This window comes from Lactuca serriola, chromosome 5 (assembly GCF_051521515.1).
Source record: "Lactuca serriola cultivar US96UC23 chromosome 5, Lser_US96UC23_V15, whole genome shotgun sequence".
Taxonomy (NCBI): domain Eukaryota; kingdom Viridiplantae; phylum Streptophyta; class Magnoliopsida; order Asterales; family Asteraceae; genus Lactuca; species Lactuca serriola.
The window spans coordinates 278,674,418-278,690,858 of NC_136412.1; positions in this window are offsets into that span (position 1 = coordinate 278,674,418).

Consider the following 16,441-nt stretch of genomic DNA (forward strand, 5'->3'; position numbering starts at 1 on the left):
AAAGGCGAAAACTCAACCTCCTCCCTAGCCTAAGTCAACAGATGAACCGAAGGATAATGAAGCTTCGGTCAGTAAAACAGACAAAAGGAAAAAGAAAATTGGTGAAGATGATACAGATGATGAAGATGATTATGAAGATACTTTGGGTGAAATTCCCTCTAAGCCTTTTCAGAAAACAAGACTTTCTGAGAAAGAGTTTGCAGAAAAGATCAAGAAACAAACGACTGAGCTGGAGAAGAAGCAAAAATAAAAGGAGCTCTTGGAGAAAAAGAAGTCTATTTTTCCAGAGTGGACCAATGATTCGCTTCAAAGAAGTGCTATAGATGAACCGAGTACTCATTGGCTCGAACCTGTCATGTCATTCGGCCTTGAAAACTCGAAGGATGCGCAGTTTGACATGCCAATCACTCGAAAGGAATTTATCTTTCATTGCTTCAACTCAACTACTACTATCCCCTCTCCGAACCCAAAGGTGGATCGGGATCTGTTAGAGTTTTATTTGGAGTTCGCCTAGCCACAGTACTTGACTTGGTGCTCGCAGAAGATTACTGATGTCAAGGTACTCAAGCAATATTCAGCCGGGAAGTTTATCAACGTCAAATTCAAAGTGACTCGAGGCTCTGAAGGCTCAGTTCATAACTTCTCTCTGGCTGATCTGCCGAACCTCAATCCTCACGACTAGATACTCCTCAACAACATTTTGCTGTCGAATCCTAGGAGTATCAGCCGATTATAGATCATATCAAGGGAATGCTTGTTTGCTACATTCATGAAGTAGAAAATATGGATCAAGAAATCACCTCTGCTATTCACAAGCGAACCACGATCAAACCAATGGGCAGAGAAGGTGATGTAAATACAATGATCAAGGGCAAACTTGACATAGAATATCACACTGTGATGTTTATCAGGGGCGAAGGTCAAAAATGCATGTTCGCTCTTGTTGACAAGCACCTGTTCACAAATGCTTGCTTGGAGCATATTTTAGAGATCATTCAGAGGTGTAATCAGAATTCAGCAGCCGACAAGAAGTTGTTTACTGACATGCTGAGATGGTACATTCAATTTCGGCAGACTCTTCTTGCTATCATTCCTCGGCTGTTCTAGGTTGTGAAGACAGTAAAGCCTACTCAAAAGAAATAATCTATCGTCTCATTTGACGCAAAGGGGGACATTGTTGGGCTTAGGCTCGGTCCTTAGCCCAGTTTTGGTATCCGGTTTGGGCCTGTCCAACTGTGATTATTTTACTCTAGGGTTTTAGTATTTAAGGTGCATGCATTCATCCTTTGTTTGTAACACTTTTAATTATTTTTCTCATTAGTATTGTAAACCCTAGCTCGCCTCTATAGTGGAAGTTCTTCATCGAGCTCTACTGAGGCGTGACTATATTTGAATCATAAGCTTTGCATTGATTCCATATTGTGTTCGTAATCTTATTGTTTTTGAATTGTTTGCTCTTCATCTATTTACCTGTGAAAGATCTAAACGATATGAGATTTATTCTCATCTAGTATTATCAACATGCAATACTAGCATAACAATTATGCTCCCACTAGCTTTCACATGTACGTAGAAATCAACTGGACTTCTAGAAATCAATACTTTAGAGTTTCTTACAATAGTTCAGATTCCTATTATGTGATTTATTCTCATCTAGTATTATCAATGAACTTTCACTGATCAAGGTCCTTCGCTTTATACAAACAATTGAGAACTCATAGAACTCACATGCATAATCAACTTTTAGCCGAAATGGACACAGAAACAAGAATATGTCAACACGATAGGTAACAAACCTTAAGTTGTGTGCTAGTGATAAACGATAGGTTTATTTTTGATTAGTTCTTAAAACTTTTCAAGGTCTTTAAGACTCCCACTGACTTCTTGACATATAAGATTCTCTTGTCAATAAACACTCCTTGACAAATAAATATTCAAGAGTTAGTGCGAATTCTTATCAAGGAAAAACACTTCATACAATTGGTCTTAGTTGGTCTTTGTCTTAAAGACATCAAACCTACCAATTCTAAATGTGTTATAAACCTACTTAAGATATGTCACTCAAGGAACAATCTTGGAGTATGACTCTAAGACTTGATTTTGGAACGAAGTATGATTCACCTTAACCATTTTAACAACTCCCTATTCATATTCTTAGCCATACAAGTGCACTAAGGTGTCCTTAGAGGATCAATTGTGATATGGTTTTCATAATCATTAAGATGATTATAAAACACGATACTAAAGTACTCTCCTTTCCTTTCAGATTGGAGAAACATTTATCTTTCTACCTAATTTGATTCTTCTTATTCGTTCTGCTATACCTTGAAAATTTTTCAATGTTTCAGAATTACACTTTAATTTGTAAGCATAACCATAGTTACTAAACTTTTAGTAAATCATGATGAATAATCTTATCGTTGTTTGTGGTGGATCTGACTTTGTACACATATAAGTTTACTATATCCTTTGGTCCTTCACTTGACTCACATACATATGCGACCAAGGAATTAGTCTCAATTTTCCCAAGTACCAAGATTTTCATGCATCATATGATTCAAATCACATGATTCCAAGTTTTTGTCCAATTGAAACTTGGGCGATGAGAATCGTTCCTTACTTAGAAAATTACGACACTACCACAATCGATATAACTAAGAATCAAACATTTTCAATAGTGTTATTAATAGAAACATATAAACAACAATTTTCGAAAATGTCATTGCAAGGAATAAGATAAAATCAAAACTTTATTTATTTATTAAATGCGGAAAAACTTGTCTTTACAATGCAAATACATATGAAAACTATGTTTCTAAGCAATCTATCATAGCTCCTAAGCAGCAACTCAAAAATATGATCATCGAACCATACGATCGAAATTCATCTCTTCACAATCAGACTCAGCTTACTCTTCCTTTAAGCTTCATTTTATTTCTTTGATCCTAAAGTAGAACCATACAATTTGATTTTACCCTCTCTTAGATCTCTCAGGTAGTCAGGGCAGCTTCGCTTCTAGTGTCCCTTCAAATGGCAGTAAAAACAAATGGCTTCTTTTGCATTGGCACATCAGACAATTCCAAAATTGGATTTTCTCTTATGGTCAAATCTTTTGACCATGGTCAATTCCATTCCCTTAGGAGAATGAATCATTTCTGTAATTTCTATGTCATTACCTATGTCTATGGTAATTTGGGATGTAGATCTTGCAATTAAACTCGCTTGACTAGTGCGCCAAATCATTGCTGATTCAGCACCAATTAGCAAATATGTAAGATCAAAAAGGGTCACATCGTGATCTGTCATATAGTAGTCTTTAAAAAACTGACCATACGACTCGGGAAGTGACTGAAGAACCAAGTCAACAGCTAACTTCCTCGAGAAAACGACACCCAACATTCCTATCCTGTCAATATCCAACTTCATCTCCAAGACGTGAGCACATACAGACTTTCCATCTTCGTGTTTTCTTGCCAATAGGGCTTGAGTGACCTTGAACTTTTCAAGTCGATGAACATGTGGGTCAGGGAGAATTATTGGAGGAGGTGGAGGAAGTAAAGTATGATCATCAAATCATGTATTAAAACTCTATGATTAGGAAATTATAAAACAATGGAGTCAGATAATCGATGTACCTGAAGTGGAGTTACATAACCTGACTTTACTATGTCTAAGATCTTTCAATTATTTTGGACAACTTCGTTTCAATTGTCCCTTCAATTTTCAGCAGAAACAAGTAGACTATTTGGGTTTTACACATGGAATGATACTAGAACTAGACTTTCTCTTTACCATACGATCAAACAATTTGATCTTGGACACCCTCTTTCCATTAGGAAGAGAAATCTTTTATGGACCACCATTGTCACCATTGTCAATGTCTATGGAAACCTTGGAGTTAGACTTTTTAAGCACTTCTAATTCAGATGTGCTCTTAAGCATTTATGCTTCAACAACTATCAACATTTGGATCAGATCAATTATGTTTATATAAATATTCCTTATATAAATATTATCAATGAATTGATCCTATGATTTTGGAAGTGAAAGAAGAACCAAAACAATGGCTTGCTCCCTTGGGAAAACGACACCCATTCTATCCAACTTGTCAATAGAAGATTTTATTTTTCAGAACATCCACACACATAAAATATACATCTTGATGTTTACATGCCAATAGGGATTGAGTAGTCTTATATCTTTCACCACGAGGAAAAAGTGATGTTGGGAGAGTCACATGAGGAGGAGGTGCAAGAGATGAAGAGATATGATGTATAGTTCCATCACTTCCTAAGGAATGGAAAACAATTTCACCTTGAATTTAAATTTGAAGACCATCTCCAAAAGATTAAGGAAAACCATTTCCATAAGAATGAGGAAGACTATTTCTATCTTCATCAGACATATAAAAGTGGGAGAAAAAGAGAATTCAAGTTAGTTGATATTAATCAGTAATTATTAAACCATAAAATTAAATTAAAGGTAGGATCCATATTTTCGATTCGAACTTTAAATAGGTATGCCGTAATCAAAATCTAATCTAGTTTAGGTAGTTAAGGCTTTTACTAATTTCAATCTTATGAAACTCCTAGATCTTTTGAGATTCATTGAATCTAACCAATGACAGGTTTAATCTCGAATTATGCATTCACTTTTGTCACTGGGATGATGAAGATCACAAACGATATGTTGTTGATGAAGATTACAGACGATATGTTAATAACCATGCAACAAGCTTGGAAACATCGAGGTCTTTTATCATCTCAAATTAATGTGTCAGATAACCACACACGCTCCATCAATAATGATAAATTTCGAGATGCTCCATCATATCTCTTTATAGTCCCTATTAGTGTGTCGGTTAACCACACATGCTCCATGAACGGCATATAAAGCATGATGTGCGTTTTCATTGATTAGCATGCTTTTCAAATTTTCCTGTCAATGGTTCTAGTAATTTATATAATTATACTTTTAATGTGGTTATGTCCTATCGAACCCGTTCCGCAAATGACCCTTCACCAGACAATGGAGTGGTGGGTGAGAGTGGTGATCCAATAGTAGTCATTTTATAGGTCGTTTCCTAATAACCCACCTTAGAAGATGGCATCGTGAATGAGACCTACTATTGATTTGACTTTCTTGTCTTATACATATAGTAATTAACTTATATATATATATATATATATATATATATATATATATATATATATATATATATATATATATATTGTACTATTATATAAAGCATTTTTTGACATTTCTTGAAATTTAAGAGGTATCACACCTAATACATCATATATAATCAACTTATGCTTAGAAATAAATACATCTATTACATTTCCGTTTTGAAAATTAAATCATGTTCAACACTAACGTTTTAGAAATTAAATCAATAAATTCAACAATAATTCCAAATTTTCTCCTCTGTCCATCTAGACTCACTTTTTCCCTCAATCAGGAAGAAAAACCCTAATTAGAACCCAACTACTTCGCACCTCATCCCCTCGATTCATCGTCCTCTCCACCATCAACAGTGAACCACCACCCACTCTCCGAACTCGCACCACCCATCGTTTCTGAACGGTGTCTCCACCAACTGTGTGCTCTCACAACACTATTTGTAGTAATGAGAAGCCACCATGATCTACTTCTCTCCCTCTCTCTTTTTGTCTTTCTGTCTGTCTCTCCCTCTGTCTCTCTACCCTAACTCACTCACCAACCTCACTACCATTTATCAAAGCTGACCATCACAACTGCTTTCTCGTACCGTTGACGTAGCATATCTGATTATTGCATATCTTTCTTCATTATGTGTTAACAATTTCATTTTATTACAGATGGAAAAGGTGAGAGTAGAGGCGATTCGTGTAAGGATGTTGATTGGATTTTACTTCGCATCTCTCTCTACCCTGGCTTACTATTGAACCCTACCACCACTCATCGTCACTGGCACTGCCATCGTTGTTGCTCCCATCTCTGCTAGCAACCGGTGGCTAAGCATTGTGCACCCTGCAACACTCTTCACTAAAACAAGGTAATACATTCCTTAACCTGGTTTTTTGTCCTAAAAGTTAATGTTGAGTGTAAATAAAGATGATTATTTCTTTAAAGCTATTTTCAGTTAGATATGTAATGTGGTTTTTCTAATTTAGGGTTTTAATTTGAAAGAGATGTTAAAGACAACATCTTAACCATTAGGGTTTAGTTTTTTTTTTTTTGTGATTCCATTTTTTTTTAAATTTAAAGATGTGCAATGGAAGAAAGGCCTATCATGTTTGATTAGATTAATTTTGTTGTGCTATTCTGAAGAAGGAATTCTACTTTTAGACATTTTGTTGTTCAAGAGAACCATAACATGATTTCATTATTGAGTTAAAGGTCCAGAAGCATGCTGAACAGTATCAGATCCAGATGTTGTTGCAACGTAACTTCATTTTCAATGTTTATGTCTTTATTCAGGTAAGTTTTACAACGTGCCATTTTTATGCTTATAGAGTATTTATTTCTTTATTGCATAATAAAAGTTTTCTTTTTAGATGTAGATGATAGGATACAACAGACATGGTCATGAATGTTGGTTAAATTGTTATATTTTCATGATGGGAGTAAGGGGTTGAAATATATTCCAATGATAACAAGTACGTTGCTATTTCTTGTAGTCTCATTTTGTCCAAAAAATTAATTAGGAGCAATTTTATCATTTATATGTGGCTACTTTTCTTAATAAAGCAACGTACTTTTGAAAGAACAATTATATAACTGGGCTTACTTTGAAAGTAACCACCCAATTGTAACATTGTACTTTCAAACCATAATACTTCTGTAGGAAAAATAATAATTTAGTATAATAATAAATTCAGATATAGAACATTAATATAAATATATATGTTTGAAAAAAATTAGTTTTATTGTTTTTATGGAAAGTTCCAAAATTCTGGTTGTTAATTACTTTTTTAGTGCTTTAGTTCTAAATGAAAGCCTGATGGATAAATAACTACATGAAAGTACATTACCATTTTAACGAGAAACTATTTTCTCATATACATCAACCTTATTTGATGAACTTTTTGCAGGGGGTTATCTTTGGGAAATTTCCAAATCATGAAATAAAAAAGTACTCGTGCAAAGGTATCAAACATCAATGAAGGTACATGGATTTGAGGGTTATGAAAGTAAATTGTGAATCTTGAGTTTTAGTATTAATGAAATACAATTATTTTTATTTTTTTCATACACATATATGCTTAGAGAGGCGTATTAGGCCATGAGTGTTCCTGAAAAGCTTGAAGCTTAAGAGAAATGAAGTTAGTCTTGACTATCCAGGTTGATTTATTTGTGTTTACTTTGTCAAATGATAATTAATTGACTTGGTGATTTTAATTTTTATGAATTTTGAGAGGTTTACTCAAATGATTGTAATTCTTTTGGATTATGAATCGGCTAAGAAAGATGAAGTTGCAGTTTATAGGCAAATTTTGCCACAAATATTGAAGAGCTGCGGAGGCGAGTGAAAAATGTGCATCCTACCATTCAAAATCTTTGATCCCAATGGATTAACTCGATTGATATGGATCCCAATGGTTGTAGTTTCCTTACACCAGGTATGCTCAATTTTAAATATTTTCTTTTATTTTTCGGCATTTGATTATAAAAATGAAATCTCCAAGGGTATTTTTGGAAAATTCTTTGCCACCTTTTCGTTTTGTATGTGAAATACAAAAAAAAATAACATATTAAAATCTTCTTTTTTGTATTTATTAATTTTTAGTACAGTAATATATATATATATATATATATATATATATATATATATATATATATATATATATATATATATATATATATATATATATATGCATGAAAGATTGATACCTAAAACCTTATTTTTTGGGTTTAATCAATTTATTATTATTATTTTATAGGTATGATTTTCATTCTTTTTATTTCTCATCTACAAGCGAAATGAAGGTTTGAATATGTTGTGATTGTTCAAGTATAAATTATTTTGTCATTTCATTTTTTTCTATCTGAAAATGTAATATGAGGTTTATATATGTGATGATTTTTTAATATGGTATGAGTTTACATCCTACAGTTGCTCTATCAAAGCAATCGAATGTCCTATTGATTTAGGGTTTTTTTCCTCATATTTGGTTGAGTATTTGTAGCTATTGTTTAAATTGTACTTGATTTTGAGGAGGAGAGGAAATAGAAGAGAATGCCATCTCATGGGTTCATTTGGGCGTCACAAAAGGATTAAATCCATATGTGTAACCACTTCAATATGATATAGTAATGACTCTTAAAAAATAGATGTCATTTAATATTCATTTTTCACACCGAAGGTAAAAATTGTTTTAACTCTTATAAAGGTTAGAGATAAAAATTTACCAAGATTATTAATTATATAAAACTAATATCATTAGAAGATGAACTTAACATTTTCTTTTGGTATTATAGGTAAAATGAATTTGAGGTCACCCGAAAAATAATACACTTTGAATTTAGATGGTAAAGCGAATTTGATAAAAATTGTCCCAATTTCAGTAGGGCAGGGGCAGGTGAAGAACTTGGGGTTGTATATATGTTAAATGAATAGTCTTTAAGTCTTTAATTGCCACTTTTATATTATTATTGTTTAGATTGGCATATTATTGTTTAGTTGGGGTTGTATATGTTGGGTTTTATGTACTATAACACTCCTATGGTGCACATACAACCCTAATGCTTTGGATATAAGTTTTCTCTAGTTATACATGCAACAAAATCATCCAAAGCATGAAACTTATAACTAGCATACAAATTTAATATTGCAACATAAAAACAAGTTAAGTTATTACCTCTTTGTTGTAGCTTGTAGAGTTTTGGCCTTTCAAGACCTTAGCACCCCAAGTGTGATGCCTCAAACAGGTCACAAACACCATGAATAAGTGGAGGATGATGAGAGATAGGTTAGATGCACCAAAAATCGGCTATACTCTTCATGGAATACCTAAGTCACGATTTTAGGGTTTAGGGAATACATATATAGTGTAGAATTCTAAGAGTCATATGTAAACCCTAATTCAAACACTTAATCTTATGATCCAATAACTCATATTGACTAACTCTTCATGGACTCTCACAAAAACTTAGTCCATCATGGATCAATTACCCAAACCACATGTATCACTGATTTACATAATCAGTCCCTATTAATTTAATTAGTCTCTTATGATCACTAAATTAATTCCAAATTAATTCTTGATCAATACTAATTAAATAATATGATTTCTCAATTAATATATTATACTTATAATATATTAATAAATCACAAATAACCTCTTTCTCAAATATCCATCCTATCAAATTGTGAAGGAAACCAAAAATGGACCATGCTACTCTCGGGTCAAGTGCATACCAATTATAGTTACGGGCTTAGGCACCTAATCGAACAGTCTCCCACTTGGATAAGTCTAATAACTATAACTGCAAGTACGACTTAAAAACCGAATAGCAATCGTAGCTCTCAAAAAGCCGATGTCGAACTATAATGCGTCCATTAGATAAGGGATCAAGTATTCCTCTGTTCTACAAGATACCGTATGAACTGAGACATGGATTATAATCATTCACTGTGTTCATGTGTTTTTTCCCAATTTTTGATTTATGATGAAAGACTAATTGAACAAATCAAATTAGTCTAGGCTTGGCCAAGCGCTTATGGTGTCATTATTAAATCATCGAGGGGCCCACAAATAGTGCTTTTATCCCTCTTAGGGTAAAAGGAACAGATAAACTTCGAATCATATACTTTCTCTATTTAATCATCAAATCATACACAATGATATGTTTTATAACACCAAGTTACTGGTGCGTTTACATATCATCAATGTGCAACTAACTTGTAAACTGCAACTATATGTCTATGTTTCAAGAATATAAGATGTTATCGTCTCACAATAACTCGTGATGAAATCCATGAAGTGATTTAGATTAGCATGGGTTTAATCCAATACTTAAATATTATTACAACAATACTCATGAGCACTGCAGCAAACTTGTGTTATGTCTAAACACTTTAGATAATCTACAAATGGATTCATGACAGTCTTACCTTAATACCTACTTCCAAAGTACGATCGACCGTGGATAGTTTGAATAATCTTATTATTCGGGAAGTCATAACATGCAAAGTGAAACACAAGAAGAATCGAATTCAATATGGTCTCAAAACTTTTGAATGTAAATAAAACACCTTTTATTTAATGACCGTATTTATTACACATGATTCATTGTATAATATTTCGATTAATCAACTGAATACTTGAATTAAAAAAATAGTTATCCCATGCTCCAAGCATGCACACTATGTTTATCTATGGTTCTTACTTTGTGAGATAGATCAATTGAAAACATTTAAATGGTGCTCTTTTCACAATTCCAAATCCTTAGTGTAAGAATACCTAATTCTTGCCACTATAAGAATGTGTTAGATTTTAAACTATCATGCAATGTAGCTTTTGTAATGTCGAGGTACCAAAGTCACAGAGACTTTGCCAGTGATATTACAAAACTTTATGTTGGAGATTGATAACAATACAATTCCAAGGAAGCAAAGCCTCAAATTCAAAGTACATTCCTTTGAACATCCTTCTTGCATAAAAGTTTCTAACCTACACATAGATTCTTAATATCCAACTCCCACTATGAAAACATTTCACCATATGACAATGCATTATTAATAGAGCTCTGTCTATTCATAATAATGTCAATATGGTCCATCCATTATTATACTTCCAACTGTCCTTAAGCAACCAAACCTTAACGAACCTTAGATTCTCCTTGATAGTTGTTTAACCACTTTAGTCATATCCGACTCTGGTCCTTTTTCCCTCTTAATTCCCTAGGCATTTGGAAAATTAGAACACGTGAATATTATAGCATATGCAATCGATCATATATCCGAAGCATATGGGACATGATTCATAATGTCTTACATAAATACATGATACTTGATCAGTCTTTTGCAATAATATTTCCATATATAGAATTTCAAATGTTGAAATACTTCAATATGGTATTCATATATATATCCATGGCTAAGTTTGATTAATACTTCAATCTAAACTTTTAGATTCGAAATAAAGTATAAGTATCATCTACCTTACTTTAGCGAAACAAATTTTCAACCTTTGCAACTTTGCGAATTAGATTTTGTTTCCTATAAATAGTATTACTAACTCGCAAAACTTACCATAATAATTATGCTCATACTAGCATAACAATTATTTTGCTACTAGCATACCATTTATGCTCCCACTAGCTTTGACATGTATCCAATATCAGCTGGACTTCTACAATCAATACTTTATTGACTTTCTTACCAAAGTTCAGATTTCTAATACGAGCTGCTTCGATAAACCTGTATCCAAGCTCAAACACCTTTTATTAGAAAGCCCATATGTGTGTCTAAACTATTTCAAAACTTATAGCAATAAGTTCGGAATGTTCAAACTTATTTTCCATTTCTCACAATTCGAACTATGAAGAGGGATTCCATAATCATAATCGAATTTGAGAACGCAATTAACACAACTGCTATCTCTTTAAAATCTACTTAGTGAAAGCATTTCCTCACAATCATTTTCATGAATTGGATAGAAACCTTATGACACTTAGATTTGATGGTGTATGTGTTCCTATCCATGTGAATCTGTCATTACGATAAGATAAGGTCTCTAACATACTTAACCTCATATGGACTGAACTTATTCAATGTGAATTTCTTGCTACTTGGCAGCACAAGGGCCTACCATGTCTTCCAAGTTGTTAAGCAGCTCACCTATACAGATCAATGAACTTTCACTGATCAAGGTCCTTCGCTTTATACAAACAATTGAGAACTCATAGAACTCACATGCATAATCAACTTTTAGCCGAAATGGACACAGAAACAAGAATATGTCAACACGATAGGTTACAAACCTTATGTTGTGTGCTAGTGATAAACGATAGGTTTATTTTTGATTAGTTCTTAAAACTTTTCAAGGTCTTTAAGACTCCCACTGACTTCTTGACATATAAGATTCTCTTGTCAATAAACACTCCTTGACAAATAAATATTCAAGAGTTAGTGCAAATTCTTATCAAGGAAAAACACTTCATACAATTGGTCTTAGTTGGTCTTTGTCTTAAAGACATCACAACTACCAATTCTAAATGTGTTATAAACCTACTTAAGATATGTCACTCAAGGAACAATCTTGGAGTATGACTCTAAGACTTGATTTTGGAACGAAGTATGATTCACCTTAACCATTTTAACAACTCCCTATTCATATTCTTAGCCATACAAGTGCACTAAGGTGTCCTTAGAGGATCAATTGTGATATGGTTTTCATAATCATTAAGATGATTATAAAACACGATACTAAAGTACTCTCTTTTCCTTTCAGATTGGAGAAACATTTATCTTTCTACCTAATTTGATTCTTCTTATTCGTTCTGCTATACCTTGAAATTTTTTCAATGTTTCAGAATTACACTTTAACTTGTAAGCATAACCATAGTTACTAAACTTTTAGTAAATCATGATGAATAATCTTATCGTTGTTTGTGGTGGATCTGACTTTGTACACATATAAGTTTACTATATCCTTTGGTCCTTCACTTGACTCACATACATATGCGACCAAGGAATTAGTCTCAATTTTCCCAAGTACCAAGATTTTCATGCATCATATGATTCAAATCACATGGTTCCAAGTTTTTGTCCAATTGAAACTTGGGCGATGCGAATTGTTCCTTACTTAGAAAATTATGACACTACCACAATCGATATAACTAAGAATCAAACATTTTCAATACTGTTATTAATAGAAACATATAAACAACAATTTTCGAAAATGTCATTGCAAGGAATAAGATAAAATCAAAACTTTATTTATTTATTAAATGCGGAAAAACTTGTCTTTACAATGCAAATACATATGAAAACTATGTTTCTAAGCAATCTATCATAGCTCCTAAGCAGCAACTCAAAAATATGATCATCGAACCATACGATCGAAATTCATCTCTTCACAATCAGACTCAGATTACTCTTCCTTTAAGCTTCATTTTATTTCTTTGATCCTAAAGTAGAACCATACAATTTGATTTTACCCTCTCTTAGATCTCTCAGGTAGTCAGGGCAGCTTCGCTTCTAGTGTCCCTTCAAATGGCAGTAAAAACAAATGGCTTCTTTTGCATTGGCACATCAGACAATTCCAGAATTGGATTTTCTCTTATGGTCAAATCTTTTGACCATGGTCAATTCCATTCCCTTAGGAGAATGAATCATTTCTGTAATTTCTATGTCATTACCTATGTCTATGGTAATTTGGGATGTAGATCTTGCAATTAAACTCGCTTGACTAGTGCGCCAAATCATTGCTGATTCATCACCAATTAGCAAATATGTAAGATCAAAAAGGGTCACATCGTGATCTGTCATATAGTAGTCTTTAAAAAACTGACCATACGACTCGGGAAGTGACTGAAGAACCAAGTCAACAGCCAACTTCCTCGGGAAAACGACACCCAACATTCCTATCCTGTCAATATCCAACTTCATCTCCAAGACGTGAGCACATACAGACTTTCCATCTTCGTGTTTTCTTGCCAATAGGGCTTGAGTGACCTTGAACTTTTCAAGTCGATGAACATGTGGGTCAGGGAGAATTATTGGAGGAGGTGGAGGAAGTAAAGTATGATTTCCATTTCCATGATTGAAACATGGAACATCATCTTTGTGAGGGAAGCTATTTTTCAAAAGATTTGGGAAGACCATAGTTGTCAGAATTTGACATCTACAAGGTAGAAATTCAAGTTTAATTGATTTAAGTCCTTAATATAACACCCAAATGAAATATTAAGGCTAGGACCCAGCACAATATTTTGCAATTCGGAAGAGGGGTGTTGTAATCTAATTGCAAAATATTTAAAGGTAGGTAAATGACGATTTACCATTTTCCATCATGAAAAAAAAATGAATATTAGGTTTTAAATGAATTGAAATTCCTAGATTCTTTTGAGATTCATTGAACTTTTCAAAGGCATGTTTAATCTCAACTATGCCCTTCAAGTTTGTGACTAGGATACCGAGGATCACAAAAAAGGTGTGAATAACCATGCAAATTAGCTTGGTACTCTTGATGTCATTAATCACCTAATCAATGTGCCGGTTGACCACACACACTCCATTAATCTATGATAACCTACGAGCCACCCATTTCAATCCTTCATTAGTCTCATATTAGTGTGCCGCTTAACTATACACGCTCCACTAGCGACCAATAAGGTGCAATGTGCAATTTCATGAGTTAGCACCAAATTCACATTTTTCCTAAAGTAACTAAGATTAGGAATTTATAAAAGGTTTAGTTACTTTTAGTTTCATTATACTTTTAATGAGGATTTAAATGTTCTATCAACCCCGTTCGGATAACGACCGTCCACTAGTCAAGAGTGCGGTGGGTAAGAATGGATACCCAATGGCGGTCATTTTACAGGCCGCTTCCTTGAACACCCCTTATAGACCAGCTTCGTGAATGAGGTATAGTAACAGTAAGACTGACTTTAAACTTATACATATATAATATATTAAAATTTTCATTTTATATAGTATAAAGGTGTATTTTTTACATTAAAAATACTAGGAGGTTTAAACTATAAATTAGACTTTTAATTTAATTAAATTTAAACCATATTATTATGGATTTATTAATTCTCTCTTTTAACTAAACACTTAATTAATTTAACAAACTCCATAAGGGTGTAATTTGAACTATTCAAAACATCAAGGTTCTACATTTAAGATTTCACAATTAAAGCTTTTTAATGAAATTTTAAGTGCATTTTTGAACCTTTTCAAATTACTAGGGTTTTAGAATTCAGTATTTCAAAATTAATACATTTTAATTAAATTTTCAAATTCCAAAACTTGAGGGCAAGTTTTGAAACTCTTCAAAACCATTTGGATTCTAAAACTTGATGGCAAGTTTTGTAACTCCTTAAAAAAAACTTTTGAGTTCCAAAACTTGATGACAAGTTTTGTAACTCCCTTTAAAACATTTAGATCAAATTTAAACCTATAAAATAATCATATAACTTTATCTTTTACCAATTTGACCTAGTCAAATTCATATAGCAAGATAAATCAAATAATACAAATAATTAGTTTATCATATAATCTAGTAATTATTCTATAATTTGACCATTTATCTTTTAATTGGATGAGGATAATCATTACCTTACAAGAAAAACGAATTTTAATAGTCCAAAACAGTTTGTGATAATGATCCTAATCCAAAAATGGCCAAAAACTTGAAAATCTACACACAGATGGTCCACCACGTCGTGGTAACTATGACTATGTCGTGGTCATCTGTCAGATTCCAAAAACTATTTTCTTTTGCTTTGAACAATCAACCAATGCATCTATATAACAGAAAACACCCATGGCTCTAATAACACTTTTGGGTTTTATGTACTATAACAGTCCTATGGTGCACATACAACCTTAATGCTTTGGATCTAAGTTTTCTCTAGTTATACATGCAACAAAATCATCCAAAGCGTGAAACCTATAACTAGCATACAAATTTAATATTGCAACATAAGAACAAGTTAATTTATTACCTCTTTGTTGTAGTTTGTAGAGTTTTGGACATTCAAGAGCTTAGCACCCAAAGTGTGATGCCTCAACCAAGTCACAAACACCATGAACAAGTGGAGGATAATGAGAGATAGGTTAGGCACACCAAAAATCGGCTATACTCTACATGGAATACCCAAGTCACGATTTTAAGTTTTAGGGAATACATATATAGTGTAGAATTCTAAGAGTCATGCAAACCCTAATTCTCACACTTAGGCTTATAATCCAATAACTCATATAGACTAACTCTTCATGGACTCTCACATAAACTTAGTCAATCATGGATCAATAGCCCAAACCATATGAATCATGATTTACATAATCAGTCCCCGTTAATTTAGTTAGTCTCTTTTGATCACTAAATTAATTCCAAATTAATTATTGATCAATACTAATTACATAATATGATTTCTCAATTAATATATTATACTTATAATATATTAATAAATCACAAATAACCTCTTTCTCAAATATCCATCCTATCAATTTGTTCTGGTGAAGGCAACCCGAAATGGACCATGCTACTCTCGGGTCAAGTACATACCAATTATAATTATGGGCTTAGACACCTAATCCAACAATATATATATATATATATATATATATATATATATATATATATATTAAATGAGATGTCTTTAAGTCTTTAAGTCTTTAGATCAACATACTTCTATTTTTAATGAATATGAAAATTTTGAACTTCGTTATCCTTTCATCTTTATAAGCATAAGTAAGGTATTGTAATGTTGCTGCACA